The following is a 16,318-nucleotide window of genomic DNA, read 5'->3' on the forward strand; positions in this document are numbered from 1 at the left end:
TAAGAAAGTCTTGCCCTAGCCAGTTTGGCTCAGTGGATAGAGCATCAGCCTGCACTGAAGGGGCCCGGGTTCAATTCCAGTCAAGGGCACATGCCCGGATTGTGGGCTTGATCCCCAGTAAGGGGCGTCAGGGGGCAGCCGATCAATGATTCTCTTTCATTATTGATGTTTCTTTCTCTCTCTTCCTCTCCCTTCCTCTCTGAAATCAATAAAAACATATTTTAAAAAAAGAAGAAGAAAGTCTTTATTTGTCCTGGCTGGTGTGGCTCAGTTGTTTGAGCGTCGTTCCATGCCTGGGTTGCGGGTTCAATCCCTGGTCAGAACACATACAGGAGACAGCTAATCGATGTTCCTTTCTCACATTGATGTTTCTCTCTCCCGCTCCCCGTCTCCTTCTCTCCCTCCATCCCTCCTTCTCTCTAAACATATCCTAGGGTGAAGATTAAAAAGAAAAGTTTCATCTCTCTGCTTATGTTACCCATGTGATCTTATATGTTGTCCACATTTTTGTATTAAGAATTTTAACATACTAATCATACTTACTTTATATTCCTGGCTTGATAATTATAACATATCTGTATCTTTGAGTCTGGCTGGATCTGATGCTTACTCTTACCTCTTCAAAGTCCGTGTTTTTTTCTTCTAGTATGCTTTGGAATTTTTTGAATGCTGGACATGATGCACTGGGTAAAAGGAACTCAGGAAATTAGGCCTTTAGTGTGAGGTTTTATGTTTATCTAACTAGGAGTTAGGCTGTGTTTGCTATAGCTATAAGTGTCAGAGCTAATATTTCCCCTTGGTGTCCTTGTTTTTGTCTCCTCTGTTGTCTTTCGGGTTTCATAGGGATTTCTTAAGGTCTGAATAGTGCAGTATCATCAGTTGGATTTGCCTATTATTATACACGAGCCCTGTTGATGTGGTAAGGAGGAGAAGTGTTCTGTAGTTCTGTGATTAGACTTTGACCTTCAAAAGTGCTTTTCTGTTTGGGTATTTTCCCCCCTTATATGAAATAGGAAGGCAGAGGGGGATAGAGGAGGGCATTTTCTCTTCCCCAAGTGAATTAAGTTCTGGTAAAACCTGAATAAGTTAAGCTCTGATAAAACAGTTTATCTGAGCCCAGCTGGCGTTGCTCAGTGGTTGAACATCGATCTATGAACCAGGAGGTCATGGTTTGATTCCTGGTCAGGGCATATGCCCTGGTTTCAGGCTCAATTCCCTGACTGGGTTTTTGAGCTCAATCCCCAGTGGGGCGGGGAATGGGGGGGAATAGGAGGCATTTGATCAATGATTCTCTCTCATCATTGATGTTTCTATCTCCCTCTCCCTTCCTCTCTTAAATCAATAAAAATAGATTAAAAAACAACAATAAGAAGGAGGAACCAAGATGGTGGCATAGGTACACACTTGTACTTGCTGCCTCTCACAACCGCTTCAGAACTACAACTAAAAGACAAAATGATGTCATCCAGAACCACGGGAAGGCTGGCTGAGTGGAAATTCTACAACTAGAAGGAAAGAGAAAAGCACATTGAAACTGGTAGGAGGTGCAAAGGTGCAGAAGTGCAGAGGTACAGAGGCGCGCACAGAAACGGGCTGGCAACTGGGTACGCTGTTGTCTTTTTAAATCGGAAGGGAGATACAAGCTCCCAGTTGCTCTGAACTCCAGTTCCGGGTGAGACTCTGGGGACCCAGACTCATACGGGTAGAAACTGGACTGTCTGGCATTGGGCCGGAATGCAAGGGCGGCTTTCTCACAGAGGTGCTTACAGCAATCGTTATTCCTGCACATGGCCACGGGACACAGAGACCCCGGGACCTCTCCGAGGCAGAGCAGACTGGCAGCCATTGTGGTTTGCTCCGCCCAGATGATGCCCTGAGACCCCGCTCCACCCAATTTATAACGCCACCCAAGCTGTGAGCAGAGGCTTTTGCATATGAATGGCCTGTTCTTTTGTAATCTAAAACCTAACAAACTGCAGCTGGGTCAGAGAGTGCCAAAGCATCCAAAAGAAGGCCTAGCAGCCTGCATTGCTTCACAGCTGGGCCTCATCTGGGCACTTCCAAACCCCAAACAAAGAGGATGAATCTGCAGATCTCTCTGTAGCTCCTGCTGGGTGGCCTCTTTCCTTGAAGATCCAAGAGCCAGTGTACCCAGTGGTCAGAATGAGATCATACCAGAGTATAACTCTTAACATCCATAAGCAACACACTCAAGGGACAGACTCAGTGAGCACCAAAGCCCCACTGTAGCAAGTTCTGCTCCATAAGGGTCTCCAGCACAGCAGTTCTCCCATTGTAGACACAGCTGGTCTTCACAGCCAATTGGCCTGGTGGTCAGTTCCTCCCAGTTATACCAACAGCAATCAAGACTTAACTACAACAAGACTGTGCACACAGCCCACAAAGGGGTGCACCAAGAGCATCCACCTCAGGTAATTAGGGAGGCTGAGCCACTGGGCCCTATAGGACACCTAGCACACAAAGCCACTCTATCAACTCAGGGAAGCAGTCAAAATGCGGAGACAAACAGGTCACAAATGAAAGAAATGGAGGAAAGCAAACTACTGGATATAGAGCTCAAAACCACAGTTATAAGGTTACTCAAGAATCTTCTAGAAACCTCCGAGAAATTGTGAGACCCTCAAGGATATGAAAAAGAACCAACTAGAAATTAAGCATACACTGACTGAAATAAAGAATAATATACAGAGATCCAACTGCAGACTAGAGGACCCCAAGAATCAAGTCAAAGATTTGAAATGCAAAGAAACAAAAAACACCCAACCGGAAAAGCAAAAAGAAAAAAGAATCCAAAAATATGAAGATAGTGTAAGGAGCCTCTGGGACAACTTCAAACGTACCAACATCCGAATTATGGGGGTGCCAGAGAAGAGAGAGAGCAAGATATTAAAAACCTATTTGAAGAAATAATGACCGAAAACTTCCCCCACCTGGTGAAAGAAATAGACTTACAAGTCCAGGAAGTGCAAAGAACCCCAAACAAGAGGAATCCAAAGAGGACCACACCAAGACACATCATAATTAAAATGCCAAGGGCAAAAGACAAACAGAGAATCTTAAAAGCAGCAAGAGAAAAACAGTTAGTTACCTACAAGAAAGTACCCATACGACTGTCAGCTGATTTCTCAACAGAAACCATGCAGGCCAGAAGGGAGTGGCAAGAAATATTCAAAGTGATGAATAACAAGAACCTACAACCAAGATTACTCTACCCAGCAAAGCTATCATTCAGAATTGAAGGTCAGATAAAGAGCTTCATAGATAAGAAAAAGCTAAAGGAGTTCATCACCACCAAACCAGTATTATATGAAATGCTGAAGGGTATTCTTTAAGAAGAGGAAGAAGAAGAAAAAGGTAAAGATAAAAATTATGAACAACAAAGTGACAACAAATACATATCTGTCAACAAGTGAATCTAAAAATCAAGTGAATAAGAAATCTGATGAACAGAATAAACTGGTGAATATAGTAGAATCAGGGGCATAGAAAGGGAGTGGACTGACAGTTCTCAGGGGGACGGGGGTGTGGGGGTGAGGGAAGAGACAGGACAAAAATCCTACACTTGTGGATGTTGACAGTGTTGGGGGGGTAAGGGCATGGGGTGGGGTGGGAATCGGTGGAAGGGAGCTATGGGGGAAAAAGAGGAACAATTGTAATAATCTGAACAATAAAGATTTATTAATTAAAAAATTAAACAACAACAACAAACAGTTTACCTGAGGACAGGCCTTAACAAGAACAGAATATTCTGGGCATATCTCAAAATGGCTACTTTTCCCTTCCCCATGCCAGAAGCACAAGGGTGTTTGGTTTTTTTTCTTTGATCTCCACTGTGAGAACCTGGTGAGGCTCCTGGAGGCAAAACTCACAAAAGTATGAGGGTCCCCCTAATGGATGCTCCTGAAATTTTATTAACCCTCAAATTAAACTTGTCCACACTGAGCCTCCAGCAGTTCATCAATTATACTTTGATTTTTCCTGCCCCAGTTTCTGCCCTGGGTGCCTGCTTCAGTACACCGTGATTCTTTGTATCTGCCTGTCTTTTTCTTCAGTTGCTTGGGTAGTGTCTTGTCCTGTGACCTCAATTCTCTGATAGATCTAAAAAGAGTTGTTGTTTACCGTTTGTTCAGCCTTTTTTTTAGTGTAAGGACGATAGTGACAACTTCCAAGTTCTTTACATGCCAGATTTGAAAATGAAAGTCCCTTGCCTTTATTTACTTATTTATTTTTTAAAATATTAAAGTATAGTTGGTATACAACATTATATTAGTTTCAGGTGTGCAGCATAGTGATTCTGATGTGATTGCCACAATAAGTCTATTAATCAATCATCTCTCACTGGACAAAGTTATTACGATATTGTTGACATAGTCCTGGTGCTATACATTACTTCCCCTTGGCTTATTTATTTTATAACTGGAATTTTGTACCTCTTATCCACCTTTATCTTTTTTATCCTTCCCCCTCCTCCTTCCCCTCTGGTAACTTCAATTGGTTCTCTGTATCTGTGGGTCTGTTTCTGTTTTGTTTTGTTTATTCATTTGTGGTTTTAAAAATATTTTTATTGATTTTAGGGAGAGAGGAAAGCAGAGGGAGGGAGAGAGAGAAACATCAATGTAAGAGAGAAGCATCGATTAGTTTCCTCCTGTACCCACCCCAACCTGGGACTGAACCAGCAACCTGGGCAAGTGCCCTTAGTGGGAATTGAACCCTGACCTTTTGGTGCATGAGATGACATTCAGCCAACTGAGCCACACCAGCCAGGCCAATAAGTATGGCACAACACTAATATGAAATTTTTAAAAATAAAGGTGACATTCCATTGTCCTCTGGCTTAAAGCAGAAGTCTCTTATCACTCTTATTCTTATTTATCTGTACATAATGTGCTTTTTCAGTCTGGCTGCTTTTAAGATTTCTTTTTTAATACTGGTTTTCAACAACTTGCTTATGATGTGCCTTGGTATTGATTTCTTCTTTTTTTTTTACTCCACAACATTTTTTAATTTTTATTTTATTATTTTATTTACTTACTAGTGGCCTGGTGCATGAAATTCGTACACATTAAAAGGGGATTAGTTAGAAGAAATAATTTAATATAGCTATTTGCCCTTTATAATAGAAGTGTCAGTGATGAAAGAAAATTAGTAAAATGTATATGAAAACCTTCCTCTTATTAGACTCTGGGGCACACCATGGGACCCAGAGTCAAGTCCCCACCCACCCACATGCACCTCAAAATCACGAGACCCAGACCGGGCCGCCCCTTCCCCCACTGGGCTAGATCCAGACGTGGCCAGTCCCACCCTTGTCAAGCCCTGCCAGGCAGGGGACATAGCCTCAGTCCCCTGGCCCAGCTCCAGGACGGGGGCATGGCCTGAGGTCCCCCAGCCCAGACTGGGGTGGGGGGGAGTGCCTGAGGTCCCCCGTCAAGCCCTATGGCCTGAGGTCCCCTGTCAAGCCCTGCCAGGCGTGGGGGTGCAGCCTCGGGTCCTCCAGCCCGGCACCAGGAGGGGGGCACAGCCTTAGGTCCCCCGTCAAGCCCCACTGGCAGGTAACCTGTCAAGCCCCGCTGGGCAGGGGGCGTGGCCTGAGTTACCCCGACCCAGGGAACTCAGGGGGTGCACCTTGAGGTCCCCTGCCAAGCCCCGCTGGGTGGGGAGCACGGCCTGAGGTCCCATTTCAAGCCCCGCCAGGCAGGGGGGCACAGTCTCAGGTCCCCTGGCCCGGTGCTGGGGTGGGGCTGCGGCCTGAGGTCCCCCGGCCTGGCGCTGGGGTAGGGGGGAGCAGCCTGAGGTCCCCTAGCCCAGCACCAGGATGGGAAGTGCACCTTGAGGTCCCCCATCAAGCCATGCTGGGCCGGGGGCGTGGCCTCAGGTCCCCTCGCCTGGCGCCAGGGCAGGGGTCGTGGCCTGAGGTCCTCCGGCCTGGCGCTGTGACAGGGCGAGGCCTGAGTTCCCTGTCAAGCCCTGCCGGGTGGGAGGCATGGCCTGAGGTCCCCCAGCCTGGTGCTGGGGTGGGGGGTGTGGCCTGGAATCCCCTGTCAAGCCCCACCTGATGGGGGGCGTGGCCTGAGTTCCCCCGACCCAGCACTGGGGGTGCACCTTGAGGTCCCCCTGTCAAGCCCTGCCTGGTCGGGGGCACAGCCTGAGGTCCCCTGTCAAGCCCTGCCGGGTGGGGGATGTGGCCTGAGATCCCCTGTCAAGCCCCACGGGGGTGGGGAAGGACCTCAGGTCCCTGCTGATTGCTCATTAAGGCTCCTTATGGGAACTTGGCTTCAGCTGTGGGTGCAGCCATCTTTGTGACAGAGTGATGGTAAATTAGCATATTCCCTCTTTATTATATTTACTTATTTTTAATATATATGTATTTTTTATATTTTATTGATTTTTTTACAGAGAGGAAGGGGGAGGGATAGAGAGTTAGAAACATCGATGAGAGAGAAACATCGATCAGCTGCCTCTTGCACGCCCCCTACTGGGGATGTGCCCGCAACCGAGGTACATGCCCTTGACCAGAATCGAACCTGAGACCCTTCAGTCCACAGGTTGATGCTCCATCCACTGAACCAAACCGGTTAGGCTATTTTTAATATTTTTATTGATTTCAGAGAGAAAGGGAGAGGGAGAGATAGAAGCATCAATGATGAGAGAGAATCATTGATTGGCTGCCTCCTGCATGCCCCCTACTGGGGATCGAGCCAGTAACCTGAGCATGTGCCCTTGACCGGGACCCTCTAGTCTGCAGGCCGACGCTCTATCCACTGAGCCAAAGCAGCCAGGGATTTATTTATTTTTTTAATATCTTTTAAAATTCTTCATTGTTGAAAGTAATACATAACTCTCCTCCCCCCACCCCCCCACCCCCGCCATTGACCTCTCCCAGCCCACTTCCGCCCTCTTGGTGTTGATTTCATGAGGTTTTTTTCTGCTTGAGTTTTATTAATCCTCTTAGATCTGTGAATGTGTAGTTTCCATCATATTTAGGATATTTTTCTTATTTTTTTCAGACGTTGTTTCTCTCTATAGCTCTTCTTTTTCTGGGACTCTAGTTTCATGCACATTGGATTACTTGATAATGTCTGATGCTTTCCCCCCACACCCTCTCTGTGCTTTATTTGAATAGTTTCATTTTCCATGTCTTTGAACCCTTATCTTTTCTTTTTCAGTGTTTATCTGATGTTAATCTGATAATGTGTATGTTTTCATTTTAGATATTGTTTATTTCATCTGCAGAAGTTCCGAGATTTGGGTTTATACCTTCCATGATCTCATCAAGCTCTACCTTCCTAATATATGAAGCATATGTATATCTGTTTTATTGTCCTTGTCTGCTGGTTCCTCTATCTCTGTCATTTTTAGGTCAGTTCCTACTCATTGATTTTTCTTATAGTCATGGTTCATATTTTATCTTTTTTGCACATCTGACATAGTAGTTATCAATCCACCCTTCATTGCCTACTTGTAATACTGGTGCTAATCTTGCCAGTGGAGGGTGCTGGAAGGGAAAAGTCCTCTTTTCCTGGTTCTTTGTGCTTTGCTTATTACTGTTCTGTGATGTGGACTAACATGTGGGACACATAGGGGTGCTCACCTCCAGTGAGTTTCCATGGCACTTTCTCTGGCGGCTTCCTAGCTACAAATTCAGCAGCACTCTGACAGATGCCAGCGGTGAGGTTATTTATATATCTGGAAGGGGACAGGCACTGCCAGGCAAGTTCCATGGGAACCCCAGCTGGCCTCCTGGTAGCTTTCTGGTGAGATCATCAGCACCTCCACCCTGGTGGCATCCTAGCACTCTTTGCAGACAGCTTCCCAGCTAATTTTGTTAGCATCCTAGCAGGTGGTTGTTACCCCCTGGCCTTGGTCTGGAAAGCCATTGAATTTCCATCCAGTGGGCTGTGACCACCCATCTCCCAGGTTGGAATCCTTCCCTTGGGTACCTCTCTTCACCCTAGGGTATTCTGTAGAGTTCTCTTTTGTTCCCTTTTAGTTAATTCCCTATAAATAGTTAATAATTCTTTATATTAACTTCCATTATTTAAAATACCATGTGATTTCTGTGGCCTGGCTGAGCCCTGATTAGACGTGGCCATTTTATTATGGGATACTGGATAATGTGAATTTTTGTTGTTGGTTGCTGGGTTTTGTTATTTCTTCAAATAGTTTGAATCTTGGTCTGGCATGCAGTTAAGTTCCTTGGCATCAGTTGGTCCTTACAGGCTTGCTTCTAAGCTTTGTTAGGGTGGGTCCAGAGCTGCCTTTGGTCTATGGCTAATTTAGCTCCATTGTGAAGGGGGATGCCCTTCTAAGGATTCTACCCAATACCCTGTGAATTAGGAGGACTTTTCACATGGCTTGTGGGAACACAAAATATTTCCATCGCTCTATGAGCTCTGGCAATTATTTTGTTGGCTCATTTCCAGGGATTCTTGCCTGGTCCTCCTTGCATAGTTTCTCTCACACAGGTACAGACCTGTCCTCAGCTGAAGACTCAAGGGACCCTCTGTAGATCCTGGAGCTCTGTTGTCTATGCATCCCCATCCCCTAACACTCTGCCTTATACATTCTAGCTACCTGGGCCTCCCTGACCTCCTACCTCTGCTTCCAGGAGATGGCTGGGTCTGAGTTTTCCCTCCTTACACTGTAGCCTGGAAACCACCTCGCCATAGCTGGTACAGTCATAGGGCTCAGTCTACAGTTCCCTTCTCTTGGGGAATCACTGTTCTGCACTGGTGTTCAGGGACTAAAAACACATCATTTCTTGTCCAGTTTTTCATTGTTAAGGGTCCCTTTTACTCTAAAATGAGTTCATACCCGGCTGGCATGGCTCGGTGGTTGAGTGTTGACCTATGGGCCAGGAGGTCACAGTTCGATTCCTGGTTGGGGCACATCCCCAGTGTGGGGTGTGGGAAGCAGCCGATCAATGATTCTCTCTCATCATTGATGTTTCTGTCTCTCTCTTCCTCTTCCTTCCTCTCTGAAATCAATAAAAATATATTTTAAAAAATAAAGTGAGTTCATAAACAAATGATCAAAAAATGGAACAGCCAGTCAGGAGTTTGATGATATTTTAGAACAGGTGGTGCCTTCTGGCTAATATGACTGACATTAACACTCCCTTTTTTCTTTTATTAACCAGCACTGTATGAATGGGAACAGCAAGATGGCACAGCAAGCTCATGTTTTACCAGCTTCAATGGCTATCATTGGTGGGCTGAGGTACCTGTGAGGATTACTGCCTTCTCACAGGAGCCCAAGTGAGGAAAGGAACAGATCACCCGTGAACTAGCACAGACAGAACCTCCCTCTGCACTGCCTCCATGGCCCCATGACTCCAGAAGTCTTTGGATGATGGAGAAGCTGGATCAACAAGACTCCTACTTCTAGCCATTCTGCCTTGGTCAGAGGACCAGGTTGGAGAGCACTGAGCTTCTGTGTGAGGCTCTGTCCATGGCTATAGCTGGGTTGAAGTGGCTGGTGGTGGCCAGTGCTGCCCTCCTACACTTCCATGCTTGGGGCAGCTGTGCTTCCATGCGGGCCACCCAGAGTCTGGAAAGTCAGCCTCACAAGGTGAGTGGAGTGTAGAAGTGGGGTGAGAACCAGGGCTGGTCCCCAGAGCCTGGAGCTTGCAATTCCCAAGGAGGCCAAAGTCTGTAGCTGCCTTTCCTGGTCTCCTCCTAGGGCACCTTCTTGTTTCCACAGCTGGGACTCTGTGCATCTCAGGCCCCTCCCTGGGGCCGTGCCAGACCTCTGGGTGGAGAATGGAGGCAAGGCCCTGTGTGTGTCCACCATCAGGGGCCCAGCATAAGTAGGTAGGACAAGTGCAGCATCTTTCACTGATGGCAGGCCTGACAAGGTGACTGTTTGGAGGACAGTTAGGGAGAAGGCTGAGGCACTGGTGAGGATGGTTCAATAGAAGCCTTTCTCCTCATATACCTGAGCCCCTCACAAGCTCTCACTGTGCATGTCCCGTCCCCCAAGAGAAGAATTTAGCTGTAGGACTATTACAGATTATGGTGTCCCATGGTGGTGCAGGGAGAAGCACCAGGGGAGTGTCCTCCCCACTGGTAGGGCCACATCACCTCTCTCCTGCACTCTGAGGTGCAAGGATACTCAGAGCATGGAAGGTGGGCAGAGGGGTGGGGAATAGTGGACATGGTGACTAAGGGATGTGGGGAAGACAGCAGGAGCAGCCTTTCCTAGCTGGCTCATCCAGAAAGGAGTGGGCAGAGTTGGAAAAGATGCCCACTTTTGGGACTCAGGCGTGAGGTTCCGTGGTGAGAGCTGTGGTGGCCTGTGTGTTGTGGGGCAGCACCATCATACAGGTGTCAGCCCCTGGGGCCATTTGCCCACATGACAGTCCTACTGTGCTTGGGCTCAGGCAGTCCCCTTCTCTCAGTGGAGATAAGCCCACGCCAGCTGTGCTCTGGGTCCTGCTCCCTGGCAGTCCTCAGCCTGTCCCCTGGGATCTCCATGACAGAGCAGAGTCATTCTGAGCTCTACTTTCTGGCCAGGCCTTACTTGAGTATTGCTCTGAAGGCTCCTTAGTCCATGGAGAGCCTCCTTCCCTTCTCATTAGGAGCTGTAACTTTGGTGCTCCCTTATCTCTCATGCCTTTGTCCTATCAGGATTTGGGACATGGAGGCTGAGGAGAATGGCCCATGACAGAAGCCTGTCCTTTCAGTCATTCATCAGAGAGGACCAAGTCAGCTCCCCTGTGTGAGATGCTCACACTTAAATGAGACAGCCAGTGTAGCTGAAGAGGGTGCAGTTCTCAGAAACCATCCATTACTCATCTGAAGCCATCATTGATCATTTGGCTGAGGGGGCAGAGTCCCCAGAAAGGATGCAGCTCTAGTGCTGGCACTCGCAGGCACCCAGGCTTCTCCTCCACGAGCGAGATAATAGCCCTGAGCCGAGGATGAATGCTCCTATTCTCGTAGGAGTGTGGGATGAACTTATAACATGTAGAATTGCCATGCCTTGGCGCTGTGCCATCTCACTTTTAGGACTGGTTAATGAGAACAAATACCATAGGGTTCAGATGAGCATACGGAGGCCTTCAATCCTGGAGATTCTTGGTTGGGCAGAGGGGAATGGGCTGTGTCCCATCTGGCTTTCTCATTGGCTGCATACCTCTGTATGGGACATTTGTAGCTCAGAGATGTCCACGTGGCCTATCCTAGTTGGACCAGCTTGCCTAGTTATCAATCCACATTCCTTCCAACTCTCCATTTTAGCGATTCCTTCCAGGTAATGAAAACCTGCTTCTGGCCGTGGAGTAGCTTGTAGTAGACCACTGCCTGCTGAGGACTCAACAGCCATAACTCAGAAGGCATCAGCTTGAAGGTCTGCAGAGTCACTCCAGCAGCCACGACTCCGAGGGGAGCTCCAGGAGGTAAGCCCTATTTCCTGCACTGGCTTTCCCCGGAGGGCTGGGTAAGGTGGCTGCTCAGAGGTAGAAAAGCTAGAGGAGCTCCACACAATTGTGCAGGGCTGGGAAGACCAAGCAGGGAGTTTGGGCCTGTTGAGGAATCAGTACCTGAGGGCCAAGATTCCTGCAAGGAAGGAGGCCAAAGAAGTGAAGTTGGAAGCAGCAGTTTTCTCTCAAGGCATTTGCTGGTGGTATTGTTTAGGTAAGAGAAGCGGAGTGTGCTGAAAAGCAGAACAGGATTTTTGGCAGTTTCATGGTGCTGGGGAATTGTTCAGGGTGTGTCAAGGAGGAATGACCCTAAGAAATATGCCAGACTCTCAGCTGGGACCTTTGGAGGTGGCACTCTGGGAGTGGGGACAAGCCACAGGTAGATTGGACTTCATAAGGACTGCAGACAAGCTCAGTTTCAGCTGAGCCCCCAATTGGACTATGGCAGCCTGTCCCGCTGTTGCCCATCTTGGAGAGAGACATCATCCTGACTCTGCTATTCTGACATACACAATGCCTGACAGTCAGGTTACTAGGCAACTGAGAAACAGGACTGGGGGTGGGGGCAGTGATAGACCCACCAGAGATGAAGATATTGAAGCTATCAGACATGGACTTCAAAATAACTGATTAGCATAATAAACTAAATAAAGAAAATGTGTTTCACAGAGAACTGGAATTCATAAAAAAAATTCTAAAGCAAAGGTGCAATAACAGATACTGTGTTGCGCTCAAAGCTGAGTGAGCTCCAGAGGAGTAAGGAGAATTCCCGTGTTTGCTGCAGTAACCTCATCAGCCTGCTGAGATGGCAATGCAAGCAGTCAAGAGGGTGAACATTCAACTTCCACCTGAAGTAAATCCGATTTTGTATATAAGGAATTTGTCTTACAAAATCATAGCTGAAGAAATGTATGATATATTTGGGAAATATGGACCTATTTGTCTAATCAGAATGGGGAACACACCTGAAACTAGGGGAACAGTTCATGAGGGCTATGAAGACATCTTTTTTTTTAACTTTTCACCTGAAGATATGTTTTTATTGATTTTAGAAAAAGAGGGAGGTAGAGGGAATTAGAGGGAGGGAGAGAGAGAGAAAAACATCCATGTGAGAGAAACATCAATCAGTTGCCTCCTGTACATGCTCCTACCAGGGATCAAACCCGAAACCCTTTGGTGCACAGGACCAAGCAACTGAGCCACACTGTCCAGGGCTATGAAGATACCTTTGATGCCAAGAACACATGGTATACCTGTCAGGATTCAATGTTTGTTAAGAACCTTGTGGTTTTGTACTGTAATGCCAACAGGGCATTGTAGAAGATAGACACAAAGGAGGAACAGTTGAAGCTTTTCAAGGAGAAATATGGCATCAACACACATCTACCAAAGTAAACATTTTCTGCATTTTCATTTTTGACTGAAACCCCATAAATCACCTTTTTGATTTTTAATTAATATGGTGATTTCTTATTTGAGGTTCAAAATGACTTGCTTAAAACTTTGATACATGTTAGAATATAATTGTTAGTAAACTTGTAAAACATGTCAGTGTTTTCTCTTGAACTTTCCCATCCTGTTTGATATGGGGGTGGTGGGGGGACAGCAGCTGAAACATATGAAGAATTCTTTGGTGGTAGGTGGTCCTGGAGCTTTAGCTTCTTGAGAGCAGGGAGCTATTTTTACTAGTATTCTTTTAAAAAATTCTTCATTGTTGAAAGTGTGGCATATGTTCCCCTTTTCCCCACCGATTGGCCCCCTCCAGCCTGCCCCCGTCCCTCCTTCAGGCTCTCACCACCCATTGTCTGTGGCCATGGGCTGTGTATATATGCATACAAGGCCCTTGCTATTTGTATTCTTAATGCCTCCAGTAGTTGGGGCACATCCAGTACCTCAGCCCATCTTCTCCAGCAGGTGTGCAATCTAGTGTTCAACCATCAGGGAATTTGTTAGGGGGTTTGTGCTGCGCCAGCACAGCCAAGGGTTTGGGGAGCCTGAGGGAGGGCCAGTGAAGGATGAAGAAAAGACAAAGAGAATAAGCTGGGTCTAGGTGAATCTTCTGTGCCTGGCTGAGGCCACAGAACAGATCCAGACTGCAAGCTGATGGTTTATTTTATAGTCAGAGGTAAACAAGGTAATTCACAATGTTCTTGTAAGTTTCACTTGTTTTGGCAGCACTTGCTGCACCTCCCACAGCCCATTAGCTACCCAGGAAAGATCTAGGGAGCAGTCACAAGATCAAGCTTAAGTTATGCTTAGAGGGCTGTGCCCTCCAAGCCGGGGCTTGTTTGCGACTTTGCCAGCAGGTCAGTCCAAGGCTTAACCCTATAACCGCTCCCTACATCTCACCCTTCTTTTAATTTTAAGCTACTAATAATGGAAGTAAAACTTAAATATCAAGAACAAAGTTCTGACCATTAAAATATTAACAAAACAATGCCAATGCAAAACCCAGTAACAAAACAATGCAAATCCCAGACATGGCTATTAATAAAACAATGCCAATGCAACACAATAATAATAGAGCAATCAAACTACAGTAACATTTTCCTACTAAATGAAAGTTTCTTTTGCTGATTTACTCAAGAGTCCTCGGACTTGGCTGCACAAGAATTTGCAGAAGACTGGCAGCTAACCAATGCTAGCATGGCCAGAAACATGATTGAGGGAGTAGCTTCCACTTCTTGCTTTTCTGCCATCTGCTGGGCTTTAGTTGTTAACTTCTTCAGCTGACCCCATGTTGGCACCTCAGTCTCTTGCGTAGCCTTCGTCATCTTCCTTTTCCACTTTGCTGTCATCCCGGCAACTCTCAGTCTTTTGAAAGATGGGACAGGGAGTTTCTCTGGGTCCATGGTGGTGACGCACGTAACACTCTGGCACCCAAATTGGCTGCGCTGCTCCTTCTGGAAAGATACAAACACAACCTCTTCCCCACATCATTACTGGATCTGGTCCAAACCATTGTCCAGTTTGTGCATCCTTCCATCAGGCTAACCCTGCGGAGGCTATTGTACAGGAGGCCCGATGCCTTTCGGCTGCTGTATGACCCTCTGCATTGCAATTCAAAAAATTTAAAGTATAAAGAATATGATTGAGTTTGTTTTGAGGTGACACATAACATCCGTCTCCCCCTTTCTGTTTTAGTAATTGCATTTTAAGAGTACGATTTGCTCTTTCCACTATTGCTTGACCTTGAGGATTGTAAGGGATACCAGTTTTATGACAAATTTGATATTGCTAACAAAAATGTTGAAAAGCAGAACTAGTGTATGCGGGTCCATTGTCTGTCTTTAGCTCTAAGGGAGGACCTAGTACTGCAAAGGCAGCTAGGCAGTGATTAATTACATGCTTGGCACTCCCTCCCGTTTGGGGAGTCACAAAGATAAAGTGGGAGCAGGTATCTACATTAACATGTACCCATCTGTGCTTACCAAATTCCGGTATGTGGGTGACATCCATTTGCCAAATTTGATTAGGTTTAAGACCCCTAGGATTAACCCCCAATGATTGTACAGGGCAATGAATTACACACTGAGAGCACTGCTTAACAATTTGACGAGCTTGCTCCCTAGAAATATGGAATTGTTTGCGTAAGGCAGCAGCATTTTGATGATGCAAAGCATGGGAGGACTGGGTAAGAGAAAATGGGGTAGCCTCTTGCATTACAGCAAGGAGGCAATCAATAGCATCATTGCCTATAGCTAATGGACCAGGGAGATCTGAATGAGATCGGATAAGACCAATAAAGCAGGGAAATTGTCGTTCTCTAATGACTTTTTGAAGGTTGAAAAATAAATGAAAGAGTTCCTCTGAATTAGTGTGCCCTATAGTAGCCGTTTCAATTAGTTTGGCCATACTTACCACATAGGCACTATCACTATATAGGTTAATGGGCTCTGTAGCAAAATCTGTCAAGGCATAGATAAAAGCTTGTAAGGACATTTGCACCTCTGCTGCAGTAGTATCCAGCTTTTCCAGAACTGGATCCATCTGTAAAAATGGTTAATGCCTGCCGAAACCGGTTTGGCTCAGTGGATAGAGAATCAGCCTGCAGACTGAAGGGTCCCGGGTTCGATTCCGGTCAAGGGCATGTACCTTGGTTGCGGGCACATCCTCAGTGGGAGGTGTGCAGGAGGCAGCTGATCGATGTTTCTCTCTCATCGATGTTTCTAGCTCTCTATCCCTCTCCCTTTCTCTCTGTAAAATATCAATAAAATATATTTTTTTAAAAAAATGGTTAATGCCTGAGGTATAGGTTGTGACTTCACTATCTTTGGGAAGGTAAAAATAGTAACTGAGAGAAATTGTAAAACCTTATTTGCTGGATAATGGTTACCAGCCTGTCCAGAGAAATTAGCAAGAGCAACTTGCCAATTTGTTGATCGTTGCTAGAGCCAGTCTTGCTGTATAGCTGGAAATGGCACTACAATAAGGTCAGGGTCTTGGCCCACTAATTGGCCTGTTCGAAGGTGGGCTCAAGCTATTATCTGGGAAACTGAATCATGGAAAGGAGTTAATACCTTAATTGGAGAATGAGCCAAATATAGCCATTCAACAACTCCAGGAGCTTGCCAAATGACCCCAGTGGGTGTATGTGTCATAGGGAAAATTAAAACCTGTAAGGGAAGGGAGTAATCAATTCTAGTATGTTGTGCTGAACTTAAGGCATCCTCATCTTTATGTAAGGGTGTCTTGGCTTCCTCTGTCAAGCAGCATGGGGATGACAGAGGTGAATCTCCCCTTAGTATATGAAATAAAGGGCTTAAGTCAGCCGTGGTTAATTTTAAAGCAGGTCAAAACCAGTTAATATCTCCTAATAATTTTTGAAAGTCATTTAATGTAAGTAAAGTGTCAGTCTGTATTTGAATTTTCTGA

At 46.1% G+C, this 16,318-nt stretch overlaps 1 protein-coding gene and 1 pseudogene across 5 annotated transcripts in view; both read left to right on the forward strand.

The window, feature by feature from the left end:
• DNASE1 (deoxyribonuclease 1) overlaps positions 1-16,318 on the forward strand; it is a 71,204-nt gene that overhangs the window by 35,625 nt on the left and 19,261 nt on the right. For 2 of the 4 annotated variants that reach the window (XM_080679908.1, XM_080679906.1), the window contains exons 2-3: positions 9,161-9,591; positions 11,262-11,419. The gene's annotated coding sequence lies outside the window, so the exon portion shown is untranslated. The remainder of the gene's footprint in view (positions 1-9,160; positions 9,592-11,261; positions 11,420-16,318) is intronic. The other 2 variants (XM_080679905.1, XM_080679907.1) reach the window with 1 other exon arrangement.
• On the forward strand, positions 12,122-12,838 carry LOC308254043 (splicing factor 3B subunit 6-like; annotated as a pseudogene). The gene is made up of 2 exons: positions 12,122-12,425; positions 12,656-12,838. The product of its transcript is annotated as a splicing factor 3B subunit 6-like (transcript).

This window comes from Plecotus auritus (assembly GCF_963455305.1).
Source record: "Plecotus auritus genome assembly, chromosome: 7".
In the NCBI taxonomy this organism is placed as follows: domain Eukaryota; kingdom Metazoa; phylum Chordata; class Mammalia; order Chiroptera; family Vespertilionidae; genus Plecotus; species Plecotus auritus.